The sequence below is a fragment of the Jaculus jaculus genome, chromosome 9 (assembly GCF_020740685.1).
Source record: "Jaculus jaculus isolate mJacJac1 chromosome 9, mJacJac1.mat.Y.cur, whole genome shotgun sequence".
NCBI classification, from domain to species: Eukaryota; Metazoa; Chordata; class Mammalia; order Rodentia; family Dipodidae; genus Jaculus; species Jaculus jaculus.
Window position 1 is genome coordinate 121,297,850 of NC_059110.1, and position 24,564 is coordinate 121,322,413.

The following is a 24,564-nucleotide window of genomic DNA, read 5'->3' on the forward strand; positions in this document are numbered from 1 at the left end:
TGGCTAACGTGGGTCCTGGAGAATCGAGCCTCCAACCGGAGTCCTTTGGCTTCACAGGCAAGCGCTTAACCACTAAGCCATCTCTCCAGACCTCCAAGAGCATTATTATTCACTTTTTTTCTTTTCTTTTCTTTCCTTTCCTTTCGTTTTGTTTCCTTTCCTTTCCTTCTCTTCCCTTTTCTATTTTTCTCCTTCTCCCTTTTCTCTGTCTTTCTCTTCCCTCCCTACTTCTTTCCCTTCTTCTGTCCTTCCTTCCTTCCTTCTTTGCTTGCTTCCTTCCTTCTTTCTTCCCTTTCTTTTTTACGAGGCAAGGTCTCATGTAACCCAAGCCTTGAATTCACTACGTAGCTGAGGATGACCTTGAACTTCTGCTCTCCTGCCTCTACCTCCATGTGCTGGGATTGTAGGATGATGCCTTGCCTAATTACTTTTCAGGAACCTGGTAGCCCATACCTGTACCTTCTAGTTTAGTTCACATGAATCTGATTTGTCCTCTGCTTCCATCCCTCCGCAGACCCAATCTCAAACCGTGGTTCTGGGAGTGTCATGACAATGTAGGGAGAGCGAGTTCGCGTCAGCTCCCTTGCTAAGGAGACTACTTTTAGTCCTGTGTCCTGTGCTAGCCAAAGCCCCTTATAAAGAGAGGAGAAGCTTGCTTTGACGCACAGTTGACTCTTCCCGCCTGTGGTAGATCGGCTCTGTTGTCTTGGCTCTGCGGAGAGCAGCACAGCATGAGGGGAGCACATGGCAGGTGAACTGCTCCCCTCACGGCCAGCCGGGACACAGAGGAAGAAAGAGAGCTGGGCCCCGTAGTCCCCTGCAAGGACACCCCATGATCAGATGACCATCCATGAGGGGCCACCTCTCAAATTTCCTCCACCTCACCTCCCCACAGCCCCACCCAGGGACCCATGTGAGTAACACATGGGCTTTGAGGAGCATTCCATAATCAGATAGTGGGAGATCCCAAGGGTAGTCACCATGGCTTCCCAGGGAACAGAGCCAGCGTGGCCGAGCTTGTCAGCCACAGGCGACGTAGAAGAGGCGGCGCCATCTTAGCGTGCGTGAGCATGCTCTTTGATGTTCCCACTGTGATGCGATTACCCAGTGTCACGCATGTCAGGTGTGTGGTATTTGAGGAGAAGTCGTAGGAATGGAGGGTCAGGAACCCCATGGAGCTCCTTCTGCACATGGGACAGCTCGTGCGGTCATTTAGTCTCCATCCAAAGGTCAAAGGGCTGATAGTGTGAGTCTAGTGGGTGCTCTGGGCATGGGGCATGGTGCTGGGGTGAGTCCTGCGGGTAGAAGGTTCTGGCGGCTTTGATGTCCTCTGATGTCAGGGTTCAGGAGATGGTGATGGAAGGAGGTCTGGCTCAGCAGAGATAGCAAACATGTCTTCTAGTCACCTCCTTGTTGCATTGCCCTCAGTGGTGCCTGCCTGGGTGAAGGCAGGTGTTCCCTCGGTCCACCGAGCAGCTGCTAGTCTCTTCTAGACATACCCAGAAAGAGCTTTTTCGTATTTTCAAGGTAGGGTCTCACTCTAGCCCAGGCTGACCTGGAATTCACTATGTAATCTCAGGGTGGCCTTGAACTCAAGGCGATCCTCCTACCTCTGCCTCCCGAGTGCTGGGATTAAAGGCGTGCGCCACCACGCCTGGCTGACATCCAGCATCTCTTAACCTAAGCAAAGGGTGTAATGGGAAATCCGGAGTTCACGCTGCCCCTCACCATGAATGCTAACGAGCAGAGACGAAAACTGAGTCTTATGCTGCACTTTGTTCAGAGGGCCAGAATCTAGGAAGCCAGAGGACTAAAATCCCCCAAATTTGCCTTCTCCATTCCATCCCCAGCCAGCACACTTTACATGGAGTCCAACAAAGACAGCCAGTCATTCTGAACTTTCGTGTTGTCCCTCGGGTCCGGTGTTCAGACTTGTGCCTGAGAGTCACGGTGGTGGTGCGTCTGTCTCGATGGGCTCCGGCTCCTCCATTCCCCTCATCACCGGCTAGGCTCCCATAGTCTCAAGGCCAGCTGAGTGTCGCATGCCTCCCCGAGACGTGGTGTAGATTAATCTAAATGAAACATTAACTCAGAACGAACAAACCGCTGGCCGTGTGTACTGCTGGCTGTTTCTGACGTGTGCGCACAGGTTCCTTTTGATGATATGAAGTGCAAGGGTGCCCTCACAGAGCATGGAGCGTAACAAGGGGACCTCCCACCCGAACCGTGGCACCTGACTGCTACTGGTAGCTCGGTGTGAAACCACACAGCCACACGTGAGCGGTTCAAGGCACACTGTCTCAACGAGAGGCAGCTCCTAAAATTTTGAGGATAAATCCAGTCCCCCAGGCAGGTTATCAGAGACCCAGATGGGTTAGGAAGGGTGAGTTGGCAGAGAATGGTGGCATCACCGAGTCCCCATCTTGTTTTCCAAACCCCTGCCACAAACGGACCCTGATTTGAGCCCCAGTGCAGGAGGCGCTCTGTATCTGGTTCTGCCTCCACAGATGCACCCAATAGTGGAGTGAAGGTATTTGTGTGTGTGTGTGTGTGTGTGTGTGTGTGTGTGTGAGACAGTCCTAGAACAATGCAACAATACAAATAAAAAACCAACCTGGGAGAGGGCTGGGTGATGGTTGAGCCCGGAAGAGTGCTTGCAGTGTGAGCACCAGGGCCCGAGTTACATCCTTGGCACTCTCTTTACCAGCCAGGAGGTGTTTGTCTATAACCTTGATACTAAGATGGGCAGAGACAGGAAGATTATGGGGGCTCCCATAATCCACCTGAAAAGCAGTGGATCCCAGGCCCAGTGAGAGAATCTGTCTCAAGGAAATAAGATATCAGAGGATGGGGGAGGGACCTGATAGTGATGGGGGAGGACCTCATAGTGATGGGGGAGGACCTGATAGTGAAGGGGGAGGACCTAATAGTGATGGGGGAGGGCCTGATAGTGAAGGGGGAGGACTTGATAGTGATGGGGGAGGACCTGATAGTGATGGGGGAGGACAGGATAGTGAGAGGGGAGGGCCTGATAGTGAAGGGGGAGGACCTGATAGTGATGGGGGAGGACCTAATAGTGAAGGGGGAGGACCTGATAGTGAAGGGGGAGGACCTGATAGTGAAGGGGGAGGACCTAATAGTGAAGGGGGAGGACCTGATAGTGAAGGGGGAGGACCTGATAGTGATGGGGAGGACCTGATAGTGATGGGGGAGGACCTGATAGTGATGGGGAGGAGTGAAGGGGGGGAGGACCTGATAGTGAAGGGGGAGGACCTAATAGTGATGGGGGAGGGCCTGATAGTGAAGGGGGAGGACTTGATAGTGATGGGGGAGGACCTGATAGTGATGGGGGAGGACATGATAGTGAGAGGGGAGGGCCTGATAGTGAAGGGGGAGGACCTGATAGTGATGGGGGAGGACCTAATAGTGAAGGGGGAGGACCTGATAGTGAAGGGGGAGGACCTGATAGTGAAGGGGGAGGACCTAATAGTGCAGGGGGAGGACCTGATAGTGAAGGGGGAGGACCTGATAGTGATGGGGAGGACCTGATAGTGATGGGGGAGGACCTGATAGTGATGGGGGAGGACCTAATAGTGAAGGGGGGGAGGACCTGATAGTGAAGGGGGAGGACCTGATAGTGATGGGGAGGACCTGATAGTGAAGGGGGAGGACCTGATAGTGATGGGGAGGACCAGATAGTGAAGGGGGAGGACCTAATAGTGAAGGGGGAGGACCTGATAGTGAAGGGGGAGGACCTGATAGTGAAGGGGGAGGACCTGATAGTGAAGGGGGAGGACCTGATAGTGATGGGGGAGGACCTGATAGTGATGGGGGAGGACCTGATAGTGAAGGGGGAGGACCTGATAGTGATGGGGGAGGACCTGATAGTGATGGGGGAGGACCTGATAGTGAAGGGGGAGGACCTGATACTGATGGGGGAGGACCTGATACTGATGGGGGAGGACCTGATACTGATGGGGGAGGACCTGATAGCCTCTTCTGGCCTGTGCACACATGTGCATGGGGATTATGCATTCATCATACATCACATAGACACAGACCACACCCTCCCAGCAATCAAACTACCTACTTTGTAGTCAAGCAAATGAGTGGTGTAGGGTTGATGCATACAACATATATGCATAAACTCCTACCGTGTTGTATATGAGACTTGAGCATTTGTGGATTCTGGTGCCCTGGAAACCCAGCCATCTTCTCTAGGGGGAGGTGACTAGGTTGGCTCTGTGTGTGTGTGTGTGTGTGTGTGTGTGTGTGTGTGGTGTATATCAGTATATGTGCCAATGTGGCATCTCATGCACACGCCTTGGAGGCCAGAGGAGAATGGCAGGTGTCCCCTCCATCTCTCATCTGCTTATTTCCTTGAGATGTGAAATGGAGTCTCACTGATTCTGGAACTTGCCACTTCTTTTTAAATTTTTTAAAAAAATTTATTTATTTATTTGACAGAGAAATTGGTGGTGGGAGGGTTAGAGAATGGGTGCACCAGGGCCTCCAGCCACTGCAAACAGATGCGTGCGCCCCTTGTACATCTGGCTAATGTGGGTCCTGGGGAAGCGAACCTGGGTCCTTTGGCTTTGCAGGCAAACACCTTAACCACTAAGCCATTCCTCCAGCCCTGGAACTTGCCACTTTTCATAAGCCTCAGTGATTCTCTGGTCTCCGTACTTCGTAGGTCTGGGGTTACAGACATGTCTGACCATGCCCGGCTGTTCAGGTGAGTGCTGGGAACCCGGGGTCCTCATGCTTGGACCACAAGCGTTCTTATTCACTGAGCCAGCTCTGCAACCCTGCGTTGGCTTTCAAGCAATGGCTGCACTCTTGTCTGTTGTGGTTATGGCCAAGGACAAGCACCTGCTTGTGAAGGGGACAGTGCAGCTAGAAGATAAAAGGGCCAAAGCCTATGGACAGGTCACTGTTGACATCTCACAGCCACCCCTTGCTGTGGGCCCTCCATGAGTCATGCTGGCCCATGTCTCATCTCCTCCGTGGACTTCCGCGGAGGTGTTGGCAGGTGGTGATACCATTTCAGTTGTCTTGGCCCAGGTGTCAACACTCCTAGTCATTTGTCCTCCTCTGTAGCAGAGACAGAAGCTGAAAGGTGTCTCCTGCTAGACACAGGCCAAAAGACAGCCAGAAAGTGCTGGGCTGGGCCTGGGCCAGGCTGGGCTGGTTAGTCCGGTGCTCCTGGAGCTCCAGGTCCAATTCCATGGGGCCTTCAGAGGACGGCCCACCTCCTGGAGCTGGGCCTAGCCTCCCGGTGACTCAGAGGAAGTTGGAGAGGGGTATGAGATGCCCACAGCTCTGTGGGAATCAGGGGGAGAGCGGCAGGATGGGTTCCTGCAGAGAAAGCAAGGGACGGGCTCCCCAGCAGGGCCCCAGGGCTGCAGAAGCACCTGGACAGGTTTTCAAATCAGAGCCCCAGTGGGGCCTTCCCTGGTGGAGCTGCTGGAGATGGTCCTAGGTCTGGGTTCCCTGAATTTCTTCCCCTCCTACTGTGGGCAGTCCTGTCCTCCCTCTCCCCCTCCCCCCCTCCCGTCGTGTCCTGACTGGTCCTGCCTCTTCTTGCATCGAATACAGGGTCCTGAGCCTTGAGAGCAAGAAGGTTGGAGGAAGGCTCGCCAGCCAGGTCCCGTCTCAGGACCCCAGCAGTGGTGTGGGGGTGGGGGACCAGCAGGGTTTAACGAAGAGGTTAATAGTCCTGGGGGCGGGAGGGGGGAGGGGCAGCGGTTCCCATCTCAATTTTCCCTTTTGGCAGAAACTGGCTTTTCTGTGAAAACAATGAAAACCCAGGGTGGAGTTTCCGGGCCCAAAGCCACTCACCACCCTGAGAGGGAAGATTTGAGGTTGGGGAGGGCAGGAGGGACTCGCTCTGGAGTGAAGGCCTATCCAGGCTGGGCAGGGTGGTGTGCCAGGCTCGAGGCCCCACTGCCTGCCCGCTGGCTGTTCAGGTACCGGGTGGTTCCAGTCAAAGAGCTGGCCGCTGCTGGCTGGCATCTGGGTCTGTGCTCCAGCACGCTGGGCCGGGACCACGACACTCCCTTTTGTTGCTTTGAGCAGGCCCAACTACTTTCCCTGTCTGGTACAGATGGGACCCCAATTGCAGGGGACAGCTACCCAATGGCTATATTTTTCTTTTCAACAAATTTTTTTATTAACAACTTCCATGATTATAAAAAAAATCCCATGATAATACCCTCCCTCCCCCCACTTTCCCCTTTGAAAACTCCATTCTCCCCATCTCAATCAGTCTCTCTTTTATTTTGATGTTATGATCTTTTCCTCCTATTATGGTGGTCTTGTGTAGTAGGTAGTGTCAGGCACTGTGAGGTCATGGATATGCAGGCCACTTTGTGCCCTGAGGAGCACATTGTAAGGAGTCCTACCCTTCCTTTGGTTCTTACATTCTTTCCACCACCTCTTCTGCAATAGACCCTGAGCCTTGGAAGGTGTGAGAGAGATATTGCAGTGCTGAGCACTTCTGTCACTTCTCAGCACCATGGTGCCTTCTGAGTCATCCTAAGGTCACTACCGGTGGTTACATTAAAAAAAAAAAATTATTTATTTATTTGACAGAGATACAGGGAGAAAGAGAGAGAGAGAATTAGAGAGAGAGAAAGAATGGGTGCACCAAGGCCTCCAGCCACTGCAAACAAACTCCAGATGCGTGCCCCCCTTGTGCATCTGGTTAACATGGGTCCTGGAGAACGGAACCTGGGTCTTTTGGCTTTGCAGGCAAATGCCTTAACTGCTAAGCCATCCCTCCAGCCCCTCAATGACTATCTTAAGGCTGGCTCCTCGTTCCCAAGGGTCAGCTATGAGCTGTCTTCCCATAGTCTGCTGGCTTCCTGGGCTTCACCCAGCCTCTCCCCCCACTACTGCACAACACCTATCCTTAAAGGTCTGGGCCATCCTCACTGAAAACCCAGGAGATGCTCAGGCCTGTGAGAATAAAACCTCCAGATTCTTAGTTCATAGACAACTGTTCCTTTAAGGGGACAGACGTCGGTCCTTTGGAGACATAGTAGGCGCCTTCCCCACAGTTCCTTTGACCCCAGGGCAGGACAGCAGGACCAGATAATACTCTGAATTTTTTTGTGTGACTTCTCTGAGCCCCTGACCCTAGTAACCCAAGTCATATCCCAAGGTCTTATCTCTAGAGACCCTTCCCTTAGAAGGTTATAAAAAATAAGGAGTTTCCTTTGTTGTGAGGGCTTTTGCAGTTGACTGGGTGAGAATCTTCCAATGCAAAGTGAACTGGAATCCCACCTCAAGTCCCAAGTCAGCGCCTCTCCCAGGCAGGATCTTTTTTTTTTTTCCCCCCAGGTAGGGTCTCACTCTAGCTCAGGCTGGCCTGGAATTCACTATGTAGTCTCAGGGTGGCCTTGAACTCACAGTGATCTTCCTACCTCCGCCTCCTGAGTGCTGGGATTAAAGGCGTGGGCCACCACGCCCAGCTGGCTCTTGAACTTGAGATCCTCCTGCCTCACTCACCCGAATGCTGGAATTGCAGGTCTGAGTCCCAGACTTGGCCGGCTTGTGTGTTCCTTGCTGGCCAGTGGAAGGGTTTTGAGCAGCCTGGTTACCATGAGGAAGAGCTCAGGATAAATGCATGGAATGAGAATGTCTTCATGATTTGGGGTCCCACGAGCAGCTTGATGTGTGTGTGTGTGTGTGTGTGTGTGTGTGCACGCATTCATCCCAACCCTGGGGCCTCGCAGGGGGTGGGTGAGAGGAGGGCAGACTCAGCAACAGGGGAATTGTGGTTAGCAACATGGGCATTGTGGATTGGGAACTAGAGTTCATGTTCAGAGAGCCCAGAGCATCCTGGGAGGAGGGCCCATCCCAGAGGACACTTGACCCCCAGGCAACCCAGGTGAATGCTTTGCTCTGGAGCCAGACATCCTCTGTGTGACCCCATGCCCCTTGCTGCTCCTTGGGGTCCTGATGCTGAGTGTACAGAGGTGGATCTTTCACAACCTTGCTCTGTGATTTTGATCACTTCCACATGTTTTGCTTAGTTCTATGACCAGCAGAAGCTTCTAGAAGGAGACTAATGGTGGAAGGGGGCTTGGGACTCATCTCTCTTAGTAACAGATGGATCTCACCCGCCCACAACTGTGATGGGGTCACTGACAAGAGGTCAGGGGTTCCGTGTCTGGACGAGCATTTCACAGGTGAGGACACAAAGGCAGGAGAAGGAAGCTGGCCCAGGGTCCCGTCCCTGCATCTGTCTAGTCCACAGAGGAGGACAGACAGAATAATCCAGGGCAGGGCTGGGAGCAGCTCAGTTGGCACAGCACTTTCTGTGTGAGCATAAGGACTTGAGCTCAGATCTCCAGTGCCCGTGTCAAGGGCTGGGCATGCTGGCACATTCCTAAACTGCCAGCACTGAAGAGGTTTAGGCAGGAGGAGCTTCAGGGCTTCCTGGCTAGCTAGTCTGGCCAAGTTTGGTGAACTCCAGGTTCAGCGAGAGAGCCTGCTTCAAAAAATAAGATGGAAAGCAATTAAGGAAGAGATCAACACTGGCCTCTGGCCTCCACATGCACATGCATAGAAACATGCATACACACCAGCACACCACACACACACACACACCCATGCGCCCCACCCCCAGTAAAAAATGGTCCAAGGTCCTTGACTCGCAGGTCTGTGGATGTCTTCACACACCACTCTGATCTTCTGAAGCAGTGGAGGGTCTCCGCGGGAGACAGAGCACGCATGCGCGCATACACACGCGCTCACGTGCACAGGCATGCTCCCACACAAGCGCACCTGGTGCAGTTGTCAGCAGAGCGAGCTTGGAGCACCGGCAGAAGGCAGGAGCCTCCAGAGGCGGTGGGTCTCTGGGGACTGGGAAAGTAGGTTCTGCCAGCAGCCGCAGCCCCAGAAGCCAAGTCTCTTTGTTTGCGTTACAGGAAGATCCCAATTAAGATAATTAACAGACCTAAAACAATCCCAGAAGAGAGAAGCAAAGGGAGTGGAGTTAAATGCAAATGTATCAAATGTTGGGCACTTGATCATCCAGGAGACACAGTGCCACACACTTCATGTGAGCCACAGTCTCCTGCCCCTTCAGTAAATAACCAGGAGACTGGGTGGTTCTTATGGATGGTTGTACAGGCAAACCAACAAATGGGGGTCATGGTTTTCCAGCTTTCCACTGTGAAAGGCTCTTTCAAGTTCTCCGATGCTGTGGTGGCTTGGATCAGACGTCCCCCATGAACTCTGCCGTTTGGGTGCTTGGTCTGCAGCTAATGGCATCTTGAGAGGTGAAACCTTGCTGGAAGAGGTGTGTTGTTGGGGGCAGGCTTTGGGGCGCTATAGTTAACTCTCTCTTGCTAGAGTTCAGTTTACTCCTGTGCTGCTGTGTCCACCTGCTGGGGCAGAGGGGCTGCCCAGCCTCTGTTCGTGCCATGCTTTCCCCTGCCACCGTGGAACTTCCCCTGGAGACTGTCAGCCAAAGCCAATCCTTTCCTGCCCCCACCTGCGTCTGGTTGGGCGCTTTGTCCCCACAAGGAGAAGGGAGCTGCAACAGATATGGTTTGCAGTTTGGCACCTCTGGGTCATCCTGCCTGGGGCAGCTGAGGCTGTTTCCTTTCTCTGCCCAGAGGAGCTCTTGGCCTTGACTCCTCACCCGCCAGGGATGTTGAAACCAGTGGATGTCATGGGGTTAAGATGGGGCAGATAGGGCTGCAGGGATGGCTTAGTGGCTAAGGCAGTTGCTTGCTAAGCCAAAGGACCTAGGCTCGATTCCCCAGGACCCATGTTAGCCAGATGCATAAGGGGCGCATGTGTCTGGAGTTTGTTTGCAGTGGCTGGAGGCCCTGATGTACCCATTCTCTCTTCCTCTCCCTATTTCAAATAAATAAATAAATAAATATAATTTTTAATTAATTAATTAATTAATTTATTTGAGAGCGACAGACAGAGAGAGTAAGAGGCAGAGAGAGAGAGAGAAAGAGAGAGAGAGAGGAGAGTGGGCGCGCCAGAGCTTCTAGCCACTGCAAATGAACTCCAGACGCGTGCGCCCCCTTGTGCATCTGGCTAACGTGGGTCCTGGGGAATCGAGCCTCGAATCGGGGTCCTTAGGCTTCACAGGCAAGCGCTTAACCGCTAAGCCATCTCTCCAGCCCTAAATTTTTTTTTTTAAAAAAAAGATGGGGCAGATACTCTGTAGCTGGGGCCCCTAGGTGGTGCTGAGGTGACAGGTGATGCAGGAGTGTAGACACTTGGTGTCAGGACACATCCCACATGTCTGGCCACAGTGATCGGCTGGACTGTGGACAGTCCTGCCTTCAAAGTGAGCTCCACCTGCAGGTTTTGAATTTTCCATTTGGTTTGGATGGTCAGCCCCAAGCTTCGGACCCCTGTGGATTAGAAAAGCGCCAAGGTCCTTTGCGGAGCACTTGCACACATGCACACGTGGAAAGGCTGAAATGTGACCTCAGAAGCAAGGACGGGGTCCCGGGACCGGGCTGGGCTCTGAGCTGCACAGGGCCGGAGTGGGGCTTTGTCATCCTTCTCCTTTTTCTTCACCTGGGAGGCTTCTGTTTGGACCACAATATCTCAGCATCATTGGTATCCTAGTGCACCAGAGCAGCTGGGACAAGATGCCACTGGGAAAAAGTTGTAGGGACATTTTGTCCTAGGCTTGGGCGGTAGGAGGATTTCCTGGCCAGGCCCAAATGTCCACTGGCTCCAGAGAGACAATAGGGAAGTATGAGGGAACATGTCTTTCCTATCCGGGAGATGTGACCATCTTGGGGTCACACAGGTGGGGTAGGAACTTTCGCCCCATCCTCATCTCCCTCTCACCTTCATCCCTGCTTCTCCTGGAGGGTGTGTGATGCACGGAGCTAATGGCAGCAAGGTTCCCACAGACACCACCTTTCCTGTGAGGGCAATCCTTCCATACCTTTCTGTTCAGAACCTGGGCTCCCTACTGAAGAGGTACCTCTTACTCTCTTCCTTTCAAAATATTTTTATTCATCTATGAGAGAGAGAGGGAGAGAGAATGAGAATGGGCACACAGGGGACTCATGTGTCACATTGTGCATCTGGTTTTATGTGAGCACTTGGGAATCAAACCTGGGCCAGCTGGCTTTGCAAGCAAGACCTTTAACTGTTGAGCTATCTCCTTTGTCCTCCCCCCCCGCCCCTTTTTTAAAGTTCCCTACAGGTGCATGAGAATGCACATAGGCACGTAGAGGCCAGAGGACAGCACACAGGCATCACCCTCAGCAATGCTGTGCAACTCCTTCCTGACAGTGTCTCTCGCTGGCTGAAGCTGGCCAGTTAGGCTAGCCTGGCTGGCTAGTGAGTACCCATCTCACCTTCCCAGCACTGAGATTCTAGGTGTGTGCTGCCATGAATGGCAGTTAATGTGGGTGCTAGGGATCAAATTCAGGTCCTCAAGCACTGCCCACTGAGTCATCTCCCCACCCCTAATTGTGTTTTATTTTAATATTTTATTTATTTTTAGGTGAGTGAGAGAGAAAGTGGGGGGAGAGAATGGGTGTGCTAGGGCCTCCAGCCACTGCAAATGAACTCCAGATATGTGCATGTCCTTGTGCATCTGGCTTACGTGGGTTCTGGGGAGTCGAACCTGGGCCCTTTGGCTTTTCAGGCAAGCACCTTAACTGCTAAGCCATCTCTCCAGCCCCATAACTGTGTTTTGTCTAGCATGGTAGGTGGGTCACACTGAGGAAGGACAAGATGGTCTTCACTCTGGAAGGTGCTGTGCAGTCTCATTGGCCTTGAAGGGGAGATACTGCACACAGCATTTTCATTCCCCCAAGTCCATCAGTAGCCACATGCTGTGATGGCTTCAGGAAGACCTAGGCCAGGGACTCAAGGCCTGAAGAGCTCATATCAGCTTTGTCCTGGGACGTGTGACTTGTGCCTTGACCTCTGTGGTATTTGAATGGGCAGTGTCCCCCACTGCCTCACGTGTTCGTGATTAAGCCTCACACTCAGTCGCCAGCTTTTGGAGCCTTTGGGAGGTGGGGTCTTGCTGGAGGAGGTGTGTTCTTGCCATATTTTTTTCCTCACCATAATGAAACTTCCTCTTGAAACTGTAGGCTGAAATAAACCCTTGCCTTTCATAAATTGTTCTGGTAGGGTGTTGTCCCAGCCACAAGCAGAAAAGTGCTGTAGCCTGTGTAAACCCTGGGTCCTTGTGGCGACCCAGTGGAATTATGTACAGAAGAGGATACCCGGTCTCAGAGAGGTCCAGCAGTTTGCCCAAGGCCACACAGCAAAGAATCAGATATACGGGGACTTGAACTCCTGTAATCTGGCTCCAAAGCCTCTTTCCAGTGCAAAATTGGTCCCCCTTCCTCAGAGTGGCCCTACTGAGTGAAACTCAGTACTGCCCTCCTCTGCCCACATGCCGGCTAAGGCTGAGTGCCCAGTGGAGCCTTGGCTGCAGCTCTGGTGCCGGGTCCTCCCTCGCAGCCCTCCCTTGAGGATTCCGTTTCTTCTGCGGGGTGCTGACCCTGCTCCGGCTCTTTCCCTCCCTGGCAGAGCCCCACGTCCTGTCTGTTCTTTGGGCGCTATCCTGCTCTTAGTCCTGCTTACCTCGGCCGGGTGCCAGTCTGAGTTCCTCCCATTGCACCAAGCCAACAGCCAGGCTCTACGGGGAGTGTTTGGCTTCTGACCTTAGGATCCTGTCCCTGGCTGTTGACAGCACTGATAACCTTTTGTTCTCATAATGTATTAATTTAGTATTCCATGACCACACTCCTTACTCATGTTTCCTCTGCCCAGAGCTCTCACCCTTGCCCCTGTGTGTTTAGCAAGCTGCTATTCGTATGGCCAAACCCACCCATGGGTGACCTTCCTTCACACGCTCTCCTCCCTCTGCACACGGTCTCTTACTGTCCCTGTCACTTACTGTTAACCCTCTGCTCACTAGTTCCCTGTCTTCTGGGCTCCAAGCCCCCTGGGAAGGGATGGAAAGCACCTCTGTGTTCTCACGTCCCCCTGGCCCTTGGCAGAACTGACCAGGTGGAACAGAATGGCTTCCTCCCCACGCTGCCATTTTAGTTCCTCGGGAGGCTCCTTACAGACCTGCGGAGCCCATCCACGGGGCTCGTGTCCCTCCCTGTCCTGCTGCGGTGTCCGGCCCTAAGGCCATCTGTCTTTCGGCCTCTGTGCCTGGACCGGCCTCTCCACTCCACTCCACGCTTACATACTTGGCCATGGTGAGGCCAGGCACCAAAGGTCCAGCTTGCTTTTTAGAAGAGATGTGTTCCAGCCAAGTTGGCTGGTAAGTGATTTTCTGCAGAGTGCAGCCATCGAGTGGACATTCCCATGGCAACAGAACCTTTCCTGGACACCACTGGAGGGAGGCCGGCCGGCGGACTCTGGCAGCTCCGGGCGCTTCTGGGCCAACTCTTCCCTCCCGTGGCTTCCCCGGCTCAGCCCCCCCCCCCCCCCCGCCGCCGTGCCCTCCCCCTGCCTCCATGGGCCTCAGAAATCGTTTCCATGCTGTGTTGGAAGAGGTCCTGGGCACACACCCGCTGTTCCCAGAACCTGCCACCTCTCCCTCTTCATGAACAGAAAATGGGCCTTTTTTGTTTGTTTGTTTTATTTTTTCAGTGCAGGGTCTCTCTGGAATTCACTATGTAGTCTCAGAGTGGCCTGGAACGCAGGGTGATCCTCCTACTTCTGCCTCCCGAGTGCTGGGATTAAAGGCGTGCGTCACCACGCCTGGCTCCAAAATAGGCTTTGTAACAGCAGAACTTTACAACGTGTATGCTAATGGTTTAGAAGATGCTCTTGGGGGCCCTGCGGTGGGACTGACTCTTCTGCAGATGACTTCTGGCTTCTGAACCATGGGCGTGGGTGAAGTGACATTAGCACAGGTGTGGCATGGTGCCAAGAAGAGGTCCTTAACCCATCCAGGAGGTTGGGGGCATGATCATGACTTTCCCTTAACCTCCCGTTGCCCAGTGGGGAGTTCCAGGGTCAGTACCCTCCCAGCAAGTAGGGAGGAGAAGGATGACTCTTAGAGATTCTGGAACATTCCAGGCTGCTGCTCATGAGCTTTCCTGAGAGATTCCTTCTTTTTCTCAGCTGGGCTCTCAATAACCACACCCTGGCTTTATGCTGCTTGCTGGTCCCTTGGCTGGGAAAAGTTCCCAAGTGTACTGAGTTAGGGACACCTTCCTGTCTGTGGGAAGGATGTGTATGTGTGAGTGTGTAAATATGAGTGTGTGGCTGTCGCGTGTGCGCATGAGCTGGTGTGTGAATATATGAATGAGCGAAGATATGTATGTGAAAGTGTGTTTGTGGGCTTGAATGCATATGTGTATGTGTGAAAATACTTGTTAGTATGTTTGCACGTGTAAATGTATTTGTGTGTGTGTGCATCAGTGCCTGGAAATGTGTGTGTTTGTGGGTCTGAGTGTGTGTGTGATGTGGGAATGTGGGGGCAGGGGCCAGGCGCCAGGCAGGTAGGCGAGGCTATCTCTAGAGGGCAGCAGGGCCTGTGTCTAAGGGGCTTCCAAGGAGCTCTGCGGTTCCCTCACTGGGTTGAAGAAGGTGGGGAAGAGTGGGGAAGGGAGGTCTGGGTGTCCAGGGGATGGAATAGGCTCTCTGTGGTCCTTCCTCAGCTCCTGGGTATTAAGGCCACACCATGTTTCAAGTGAGAATGGGGATTGGACTCACATCTGCCAAGTCCCACCCTAGTGCCGTGTCTGTGCCTCTGAGCTTCCCCAGCTGGGATCTAGATAGCACAGGACAGACACCAGCCATCCACACACAGGAGCTATTGTTTTCACTCCTAAGTCAGGGCTGGTTTGCTACACAGCCCCAGAACAATCAGAGAGTGGGAACAGTTCCCCTCTCTCTCTCTCTCTCTCTCTCTCTCTCTCTCGCTCGCTCGCTCTCTGTCACTCCTTCTTCTCAGCTCTTGGTACTCACTGTCTTTTGCCTATGGGATGCACCAGGTCAAATGCCTAAAGCATATGGAGTCTCTCATATTCACTCAGCTCTAAGCTGAAGCCATCACCTTCCCACCTCTGAAACCTTGGTGGGAACCTTGACCAACTCAGGCCCGTGGCCAATGGTGCAGAATCCAGGACATAAGTTGAGAGTTGGCCGGGGTAAAGTCTGTGATGATGAGGAGTGAGCCAATAGCACAGTAAATGCTTGGGTGAAGTCACCACCTTGATGGGCGGGCTGCCTTCACTCCACTGGGTTAGCCACCGGCAGAACGCTGGCAACGAGCTGTCTCCCATCATGGGATGCTTGTCTCCCGGGGAAGCAAGGCTATGTGACGAGCTTTGACCATGAGGTGTGAGGAGATGCCCTGTCCCCAAGGAAGCACTGCGCTGTCTTTGTGAGACTGGCAGCGCTGTGGAGGAGTTCCACCTCCCAGTCACCTGTCCAGGCAGCATCCTTCTGCACACCTATGAAGTAAGCCTCTGTTACTTTCAGCACGTCTGTGATGTTATGTGGCACATATAGCTTGATTAAAAAAAAAAAAAAAAACAAACTTAAGTCTGACAGTGTTTGCCTTATTTATTTATTTATTTATTTATGAGGGAGAGAGAAAGAGGACACTGCGCGCATAGGGCCTCTAGCCACTGCAAATGAACTCCGGATACATGTGCCACTTTGTTCATCTGACTGCCTTTTAATTGGAATATTAAATCCATTTACATTTAATCTAATAACTGATTTGTTCTGTTTCAAATCTTTCATCTCACAATTTAATATTTGTTCCATGATGTGATTTGTTTTCTTCCATTTTCTTCTTCTTTTTTATTTTTTCGAGGTAGGATCTCACTCTGGCCCAGGCTGACCTAGAATTCACTATGTTGCCTCAGGGTGGCCTTGAACTCACGGCGATCCTCCTACCTCTGCCTCCCAAGTGCTGGGATTAAAGGCGTGCACCACCATGCCTGGGTTCATTTTCTTCTTTTAAGTGAGTCAAGCAAAGACTGTGGTCTTATTTGCTCTCCTGTTACCTTGTGGTTAGCCTGTCCTTTACCATTTTTAGTGTTTATTCTACTAGGGGTTATAACATGCATTCTCAATTTCTTGAAGGCTACTAACAAGCACAAAGCAATACTTTTACATAACATCAGTGCAAATACTCAGAAATGAAAAACACAGTTGTCTCCAGTACCCATGGGAAATTGGTTCCAGGACTGTGGATACCAAATTCTGCAGATGTTCCGGGTCTTCATAAAGCACAACGAAGTGTTTACACGTGTCCTCCTTCGCATGTCCTCCTGCAAGATTTGGATCATGTCTAGATTACTTACAAAACCAGGCACTAGGTGTGGTGGCATGTGCCTGTGATCCCAGGACTTTAGAGGTTCAGAAATCCCGGGTCATCACCGGATATAGAGTGAGTTCAAGGCCATCCTGGAAGGAGTATCTCAAAAATCAAAGAGCCAGGTATGATGGTATCCCCGGTATGTGCTTCTGGGGTGTACGTCTTAAGGTCCTTTGAGTCAGGCTTTATCCCTCGAGTGTTTCTACTCGCTTGTAAAGCCTGCCAGCACAGGTTCAATTCTCCAGCACTCACGTAAAGCCAGATGCAAAGTGGTGCATTTGTCTGTGATCCTGACACTCTTATGGCCATGGGAGGTACAGCCAGGCAAATCTGAAGTTCAAGGGCCAGCTAGACTAGTGTTCCTTGACCGTGGAGATCCTGTCTCAATAAAAGGGAAGAGCACAGACACCTTGATGTTCTCCTCTGACCTTCACACAGGTGTGTGGCATGTGCTCACCTACATATGTATGTACACTCATGTGCAAATCAATCAATCAATTAAAAAATTATAGCACCCATCTTGGTGGCACATGCCTTTAATCCCAGCGCACAGGAGGCAGAGGTAAGAGGATCACGGTGAGTTTGAGGCCAGCCTGAGACTACATAGTTAATTCCAGGTCAGTCTGGGCTAGAGTGAGACCCTACCTGGATAAAACAAAAACAAAACAAACAAATAAATAACTATCAACAAATGGTATACCCAGAAGCCACAGACTACTACTAGAAAGAATGCAGTGCCAGGGATGGAATACCTTCCAGTGAGTTGTTGACCAGAGAGGTCCCTAATGCCCTCCCAAACATTCTGGGCTATAGCCAAGGCTCTTGGTTTCCCACCAGGAATAGATGGTAAGACCCTATTGCTGAAGATTCCACATGCCTGGGCTGCAAGGTCACCAAAAAATCAAACTGAGGCTGAGCTGAAAACCTCCTCCCTATAGACCAGCTGACAGAAAGCTGGAAAAAACTGCACTGCATGCAGCCCTATGGGAGACAGAGGTCATCAGTGATGAAAATAGTGGACACTGCAGGCCTCAAGTTTGGTCAGCCAGGCCAAATGAGCCAATGAGTATAATAGTGGCATGTCTGTTACTGGGGAAACCAACTACTCTCTAATTGGACTGGAGGTCCACTCAATAGGAGGGAATTCCTGTTTAGTACCGAAAACCTAATCAAAAGCCTATGGTGCGGGAGGTCATGAGCATTAGGAGTGTAATGCCTGCTCTTGTCTGGCTAAATGCATATATTATGCACACCAAACTGCCATGTTAGCACTTTACTTAACATTCATACCCATATGTTAATGCTACGTTCACTTTCTATTAGAGAAACCTCTCATTTCAGGTGGCGGTGACACCTGGGATGACCCAAAAGACACCATAGTGCTGAGAAGACTTGATGGAGGAATGTTCAGCACTGAAACATCTCTATCACATCTTCCAAGGCTCAGGGTCCATTGTGGAAGAGGTGGCAGAAAGAATTTAAGAGCCAAAGGAAGAGTAGGAGTGCTTACAATTCAATCATCCAGATAGAAATTGGCCTCAATGTCCATGACCTCACAGTGCCTAGCAATACATTCACAAAGTCCTTATAATAGGAGGGAAAGATGGTGACATCAAAATAAAAGAGAGACTAACAGAGAGAGGGAGGGGATATGATGGAGTGTGGATTTGTGAAGGGAAAAGTGGGGGAGGGAAGGGAATTATCATGGATTATTGTCTGTAAATATGGAAGCTGGAGAGATGGCTTAGTGGTTAAGGCATTTGCCTACAAAGCCAAAGGACCCCAGTTCAATTCCCCAGGACCCATGTCACACAGATGCACAAGGGGGTGCATGTGTCTGGAGTTGGTTTGCAGTGGCCGAAGGCCCTGACATGCCCATTCTGTCTCTTTCCCTCTCTCTCTCTCTCAAATAAATAAATTAATTAATTAAACATTTACAAATAAAAATGTGAAGAGAAGCCCCGCGTGGTGGTGCACACCTTTAATCCCAGCACTCAGGAGGCAGAGGTAGGAGGATCACCATGAGTTCAAGGCCATCCTGAGACAACATAGTGGATTCCAGGTCAGCCTGGACCAGAGTGAGACCCTACCTCGAAAAACCAAAAACAACAACAAAAAAAAGTAAAGAGAAAAAAAAAAGAAAAAGAAATATGTTCCTAAAGAAACTGATAGAGCTAGGAGGTGTGACTCAGTCGAGAGGCCCTGAGTCCATCGCAGCCCCTGGGCCATGTCTTCCTATCCAGTGTAACACTGAACGCTGTGCAAGCAGAATGGATGAACAGCACCTGAAGGACCCTGCTGGGTAAGGCCTCCATTCTCACTGCGCACCTTCTGCCCTTGAATCTCAGCCTGTCTGCAAACCCTGCCCCTACACTGATGGCAACTGGAAAGTGTGATGTGCTGGGAGGCTAAAATGTGGCGGGGGGGGGGGGGGGGTCGGCTGGAGGCAGTGATCTTCCTCATGATGCTGTGGACAGCTGCCCTATCCGTGCCTCAGCTTCAGTCTAAGCGAGGCAGACTTCGGGGAAGCTCGGGGGGACTCATGCACATCTTAGGCCTCAGCAGGGCTCCATCTCCATTCCTTGTTGCCTTCCCTGTAGGTGTGGTCCCTGCAGCCTGTACTCAAGAAGAGGGTAGTAGCCCTGTGAAATCAAGTAGACAGTTATAAAAGGTCCCCATGCAATGAGGGTTCTCCTTTTATTATTATTATTTATTTATTTTTAGAGAGAGAGAGAATTGGCACACCAGGGCCCCAGCCACTGCAATCAAACTCCAGATGCTTGCGCCACCTAGTGGGTATGTGCGACCTTGCACTTGCCTCACCTTTGTGAGTCTGGCTTACGAGGGATCTGGAGAGTTGAATATGGGACCTTAGGCTTGGTAGGTAAGCACCCTAATTGCTAAGCCACTGAGGTCCCCATTGAGGTACTCTCCTTAAAGGCTTCCCTCTGGTCAGACGCTACTTCCACCATGGAAATGACAGTGTTGTCTTCTCAGTGAGCTCTAGACTGGGGGCTGGGACATCCAGGAAGGAGAAAGACAGGAGACTCAGCTGTGAGGTCAGGCAGGATGGGTATGGGACCTACATTTGGGAGAGGATACTGCTGCCTACCTGGACCAGCTCTGAAGCTGGGAGCTGAGTGTTCTCTATTAGCATCCCTGTTTTCAGGTGTGACGCTGACCTGGGGGCAGTGCCAGGCGGGTGCTTGGCTCTCTCCCTCTCTTCATCCTCACGTCCCGGTGCCGTGGCTCTCTCCCTCTCCTCATCTCACATCCCGGTGCCATGGCTCTGTCCCTCTCTTCCTCTCACATCCTGGTGCCGTGGCTCATTCCTTCTCTTCATCCTCACATCCTGCTCTCTGTGTGCCTGCTGAGACCCCATTTGGACAATAGGGAAACTGAGGCTGCCTGAGCCAAGCTGCATCTCCTTGGACCTCTACAGGAAAATTGCTTTTTTTTTTTTTTTTTTACTTCTGGTGACTGCCATGTTCCGTGGCTGTTGGCTGCATCACTCCAAGCTCTGTCTGTATGGTTATATGTCTGTACTACCTAACCTTCGCCTGTCTCCCGGGGACACTTGTGAATGACTTCTAGCAGACAGTTCATAATGGCTCTCATCTCGAGGCCTGCCATGTGATGACATTTTCAAAGACGCTTTATTCCTATAAAGTCATACTCACAGTTTCCAGGATTTAATATGTAGACATATATACTCTGGAGAAGCCACCAAGCACCCTTTGCTAGGTTCCCAACTAATCCTAAGAAAAGATGAAACTTCTGACCTTGGCATCCAAGATCCTCTCCAGCCTGTGCTGGATCCCCACCTCAACATTACCTGTTGTAAACTTCTAGAACACTCGCCCAATACAAGCCATCTTCACCATTGTTGTTGTTGAGGGGCCTTCCAGAAATGGTAGCATCCAAGACATGTTCTCAAAGAAGGCAAGAAAACATCCACTGTGTGTGTGTTCTGCCCTGAGAATTTACCGGAGAGGGGAAGGAAAGATTGTAAGGGCCACAAGGTGGGAGGGAATATCCAAGGGTATCGCCCCCCTCCGGGGCACACCATGACACAGTGCTGCTCTCACAAGCCCTTGGTGAACCCCAGCAATCCCAGCAAGGAGAGCCCTCAGTGGAGTGGGGGCAGGGAGGAGGGAAATGATGGCAGCAACACATGGTACGTCCATACCAAGTTCCTACTTAATAATAAAAAAAAAAATCAATGGGCAAGGTACAGGTATCTCTGTCAACCCAAGGCCTCCAGACTTTGTGAAAGAGCCACCCTACCCTTCTCTGACATTTTCCCTTCAACCCTGGCACCTCTGCTCTCATTTTCCTGGGCAGCAGATGTTTTCCCCAGAACTCCATCTCCAAAGATGGGCCTGTATAACCCCACACGGAGATCTCGTCCATCACTTCAGCGGGAGCCTCTTTCACCTGGAGCGTAAGGTCCACCCTGAGCCCCAGTACCTCACTGGCGACAGTGCCCACTGTGCAGAGCAGAGGCGTGGTCATGTTGGCTGCAGCTCTCAAGGACGACGGACGCAGACCAGCTGGGCCAGGGCTGGGGCAGAGAATCAGAGTCCTGGCGAAGGGGCTGCCTTGTCCCAGGAGGGGGGCGGTCTGGGGCTCTCGGATTGCCGCTGGAGGTCCCTGCCCTGCCCTTGCTCCTCTTCAGCCTCTTCTGTGCTGGCTCTTGGCTCTTCGGAACCCTGGAACCCTCTCATCTCCGGGCTTCCCTTCCGTGATGAAAAGGGCTGCTTATGTCCAGAGCAAGGCAGCGAAGGGCTCCGGCTGCAGTTCTTTCCACTTGTTGCCCTGGCAACCGGAGGCAGTGAAACAGAATCTGTCAGATGGAAAATGTCAGTTACAGCGAGTGAGGAGAGGGGAGGCTGTGGGCTCAGCCTCCTGCCCACCCTGCCCTTGCCCTTGCCCCAGGGGAGGCTGCTCCTTGAAGGAGAAAGACCTGGCCCTAGGGTGGGAGAGGCGAGGTGAGGAGTGGAGGAGACCTAAACTGGGTTAGCAAATGGCCAGGGGAGTCACATTGTTTTAGAGGAGACTTGAGCTGAGGGGGCAGAGGGCGGGCCTCAGCGATGTATTCTAGAAGTCTGTTCAGCTGAGGGGTTAAGGAGGGTCTGGTCAACAGAGGGAGAACTTGGAGTGGACAGACAGCCAATCCTGGCTCTCTATTTTCTGGAACCCACTGTCTTGGCTCGCTCCCCTGTTTTCTATCAATATGCCGCAATGAGGGATCACCCCTTGGAAGGGGTGTGGAATGTGCTCTAGAGAGCCTTGATGTTAATTAAGACTGATCCTCTCCCAAGGACCAGGAAGAGGAAACAAAGGAGGGTCAAACACTTGCCTGCTGCGATGCCGTGCAGAGAAGCCTTCAGCAAAGGAGCTGGGTACAGTGAGGTGTGGGTGCCAAGAGGGGCTCCGAGAGAATGGTGTGTGTGTGTGTGTGTGTGTGTGTCTGTGTGTAAGTATGCAGGAATATGAGCCTATGATATTATTACATAATTATAATTATTATAGAGAATGGTGTGTGTATGTGTGTGTGTAAGTATGCAGGAATATGAGCTAATTATAGTATTACATAATTACAATTATTATAGAGAAGGGTGTGTGTATGTATGTGTGTGTGTGCACACGTGTGCAAGCATTAGGGACTGGGCAGTCACTCTCTTCCATCTCTTTCTGTTGTCCTCAGAAATTCCTGAAGTTCCCGTCCCCCAGCCTCTTCAGACTCATAGATCCAGCCCCCCCCCCCCCCATAGACCCGAGTGTGGGATGGAGAGAGGCCGCTGTCTGCAGCCAGTCAGCTGGGCCCTCCTGTGCTGGGCACTCTAGTCAGATAGAGAAGATTTAGAACAGCAGCACCTAGCATGCGTGCTTGTGTGTGCATGTGGGGGTATCATGAAGGAGGAGCCAGAGCTGTGCCAGGTGAAGGAGGTGAAGGAGAGGGGAAGCCTCCACCCCCATACTGGGCTGGTTGTCTGGAGAGGGTCTCCACAAAGTGGGATATCAGACACTGGGGACGGATGAGGGTGGCCCTGATTCATGGGTTTTTCTATGTCCAAACTCTTCTGATTCTGGGGTTTGGGGAGAGGTCTGAAAATACGACCTCCGGCTTCCCATTACGGGGTTGGTGTTTGGTATTGGGGGGCAGACAAGGTGTAGCCTATGAAACTACCTTAGTTGAGGGAGATTGGAGGGACAAGAATGAGGGAACCCCTGCCCTTCAGTGACTCAGTCCTTCTGATATAAGCCCTGGCGGGGTCCAGGTTCAAAGGGTCTCTTTCTCTCTCTCTCTCTTCTCTCTCTCTCTCTCCTCTCTCTCTGTCTTCATGTCTCAGCTCTTGCTGTGTAGTCCCCGCTGGCTTGGAACTTGTGCTGATCTCTGAAATTGAGATGCTGGAATTACAGATGTATATCACCACACTTAGCCAAAATCAAGCTCCCTCCCTCCCTCGTTTCTTGTGATGCATCTCTAATCTACTTAATCCTACTTTCTGCTTTCTAGGACAACCTCAAAAATAAGTGATCACTGGGCTGGAGAGATGGCTTAGTGGTTAAGCGCTTGCCTGTGAAGCCTAAGGACTCCGGTTCCAGGCTTGATTCCCCAGGACCCACGTTAGCCAGATGCACAAGGGGGCGCATGCATCTGGAGTTCGTTTGTAGTGGCTGGAGGCTCTGGTGCGCCCATTCTCTCTCTCTCTTTATCTGCCTCTTTCTCTGTCTGTCGCTCTCAAATAAATAAATAAATAAATAACCAAAATAAAAAAAAAAGCGATCACGGTTATATATTCATGGCCTCCCAGCAATGGTCCACTGTTGTTACCTCACAATACTGAGCCCTTCAGCATTCCATCATGGCTGGCGAAGGCAGCGTGAGGCCACGTAAGTGGCACATGCAATGGTAAACAACCCCACACTCACAAATGCAGGCACCCTAATTAAACTCAGTGGAACACACACACACACACACACACACACACACACACACACACACGAAGAAAGAAGACATTAAACTAGAAGAGGGAAGAGGGAAGAACTGGGGAGGTTGGGTTCAGTGGATGGGGGATGGAGGAAGGGAGACAAGTAATGGGAAGGGGTTATGTCCAAAGTGCATTATGAGCTGGGTGTGGTGGAGGACCCCCGTGAGTTTGAGGCCAGCCTGAGACTACATAGTGGATTCCAAGTCAGCCTTAGAGAGAGGCCCTACCTCGAAAAACCAAAAAACAAAATGAAGTACTTTATGTACAGGTGTGAAATTGCCAATAAAATTTTAAATAAAGTAAAAGGAGGATTATTCAAGATTTTATATAAAACACAAGTTATTATACTAAAAAATAAAAATAAAAAATAAATGAGGGGCTGGGGAGATAGCTCAGCAATTAAAGGTCCTGCCTTACAAAGCCGGCCAGTCCAAGTTCATTTCCCCAGTACCCAGATGCACCAAGTGGCGCATGCATCTGGAGTTCAGGTGCAGTGGCACGCATGCCTATTCTCTCTCTCAAATAAATAAAATAAAAAAGAAGCTAGATAATAAATATTTTTTAAAAAATCCCTTCAACACTCAGAAGCATCCTTCTACAGATAACAAACAAACTCTCCAAATAGGAGACAAAAAACCACAGTAACACAAGGAGTGTGAGACAGTGCCGACCCCAGACTTCACAGCGGAGAGCAACGGCTCCATTCCTTTTCTGGCCTATGGTCTCCTGGGGTGTCCTCCTCCCCTGGGTTTCCTGGTGGGGCTTCTGGACTAGTCTCCCACCTTTCTGGGGCTCAGGGGTTCTGTCTGCGGAAGGCGATCCTTCTGCTCTGTTCTCAGGTCCTTCGCTGCCTCAGCAAAGAGCACCGGGCTAGTGCTAAACCACAGGGCCACACACTCGCTCCCTCACGGGCCACACGGACCCACCTGTCACCTGTCAGGCTGGGACATGCTTCATCTTGATTGACAGTTACCTTTCCCTGGAAGTTGGGTAACAGCCTGGCTACAATTACACCTTGTTCAATAAAATGAGGGAGTAAAGAGGGGAGTCATTACTTTATGAATATGATCTCTGGCAGTGGGCTAACAGGGTAATTTTTATTCCTCTGGCTCCTGCGTTTTATCATTTTATTAAGAGTTAACTCCCGATTATCCATGTGTGAGCCTGAGAGATGATTTTTTTTAATCCCCATAGCTATTCAGTCTTATTATCATTGGTACGGCTTCACTCCCCCAGGCTCCGCGGGGTCCTGAA

General features: G+C 51.4%; 2 long non-coding RNA genes across 2 annotated transcripts; one reads left to right on the plus strand and one right to left on the minus strand.

The window, feature by feature from the left end:
* Window positions 1-18,753: 18,753 nt before the first annotated feature.
* LOC123463603 lies at window positions 18,754-21,126 on the minus strand. Its single transcript, XR_006639019.1, has 3 exons — window positions 20,783-21,126; window positions 20,148-20,287; window positions 18,754-18,954 (listed from the first exon to the last, which is right to left on the minus strand). It is a non-coding gene; the product is annotated as an uncharacterized LOC123463603 (long non-coding RNA).
* Window position 21,127: 1 nt separating this feature from the next.
* Window positions 21,128-22,968, plus strand: LOC123463604. The gene is made up of 3 exons (XR_006639020.1): window positions 21,128-21,303; window positions 21,637-21,717; window positions 22,836-22,968. It is a non-coding gene; the product is annotated as an uncharacterized LOC123463604 (long non-coding RNA).
* The last annotated feature ends 1,596 nt before the right edge of the window (window positions 22,969-24,564 follow it).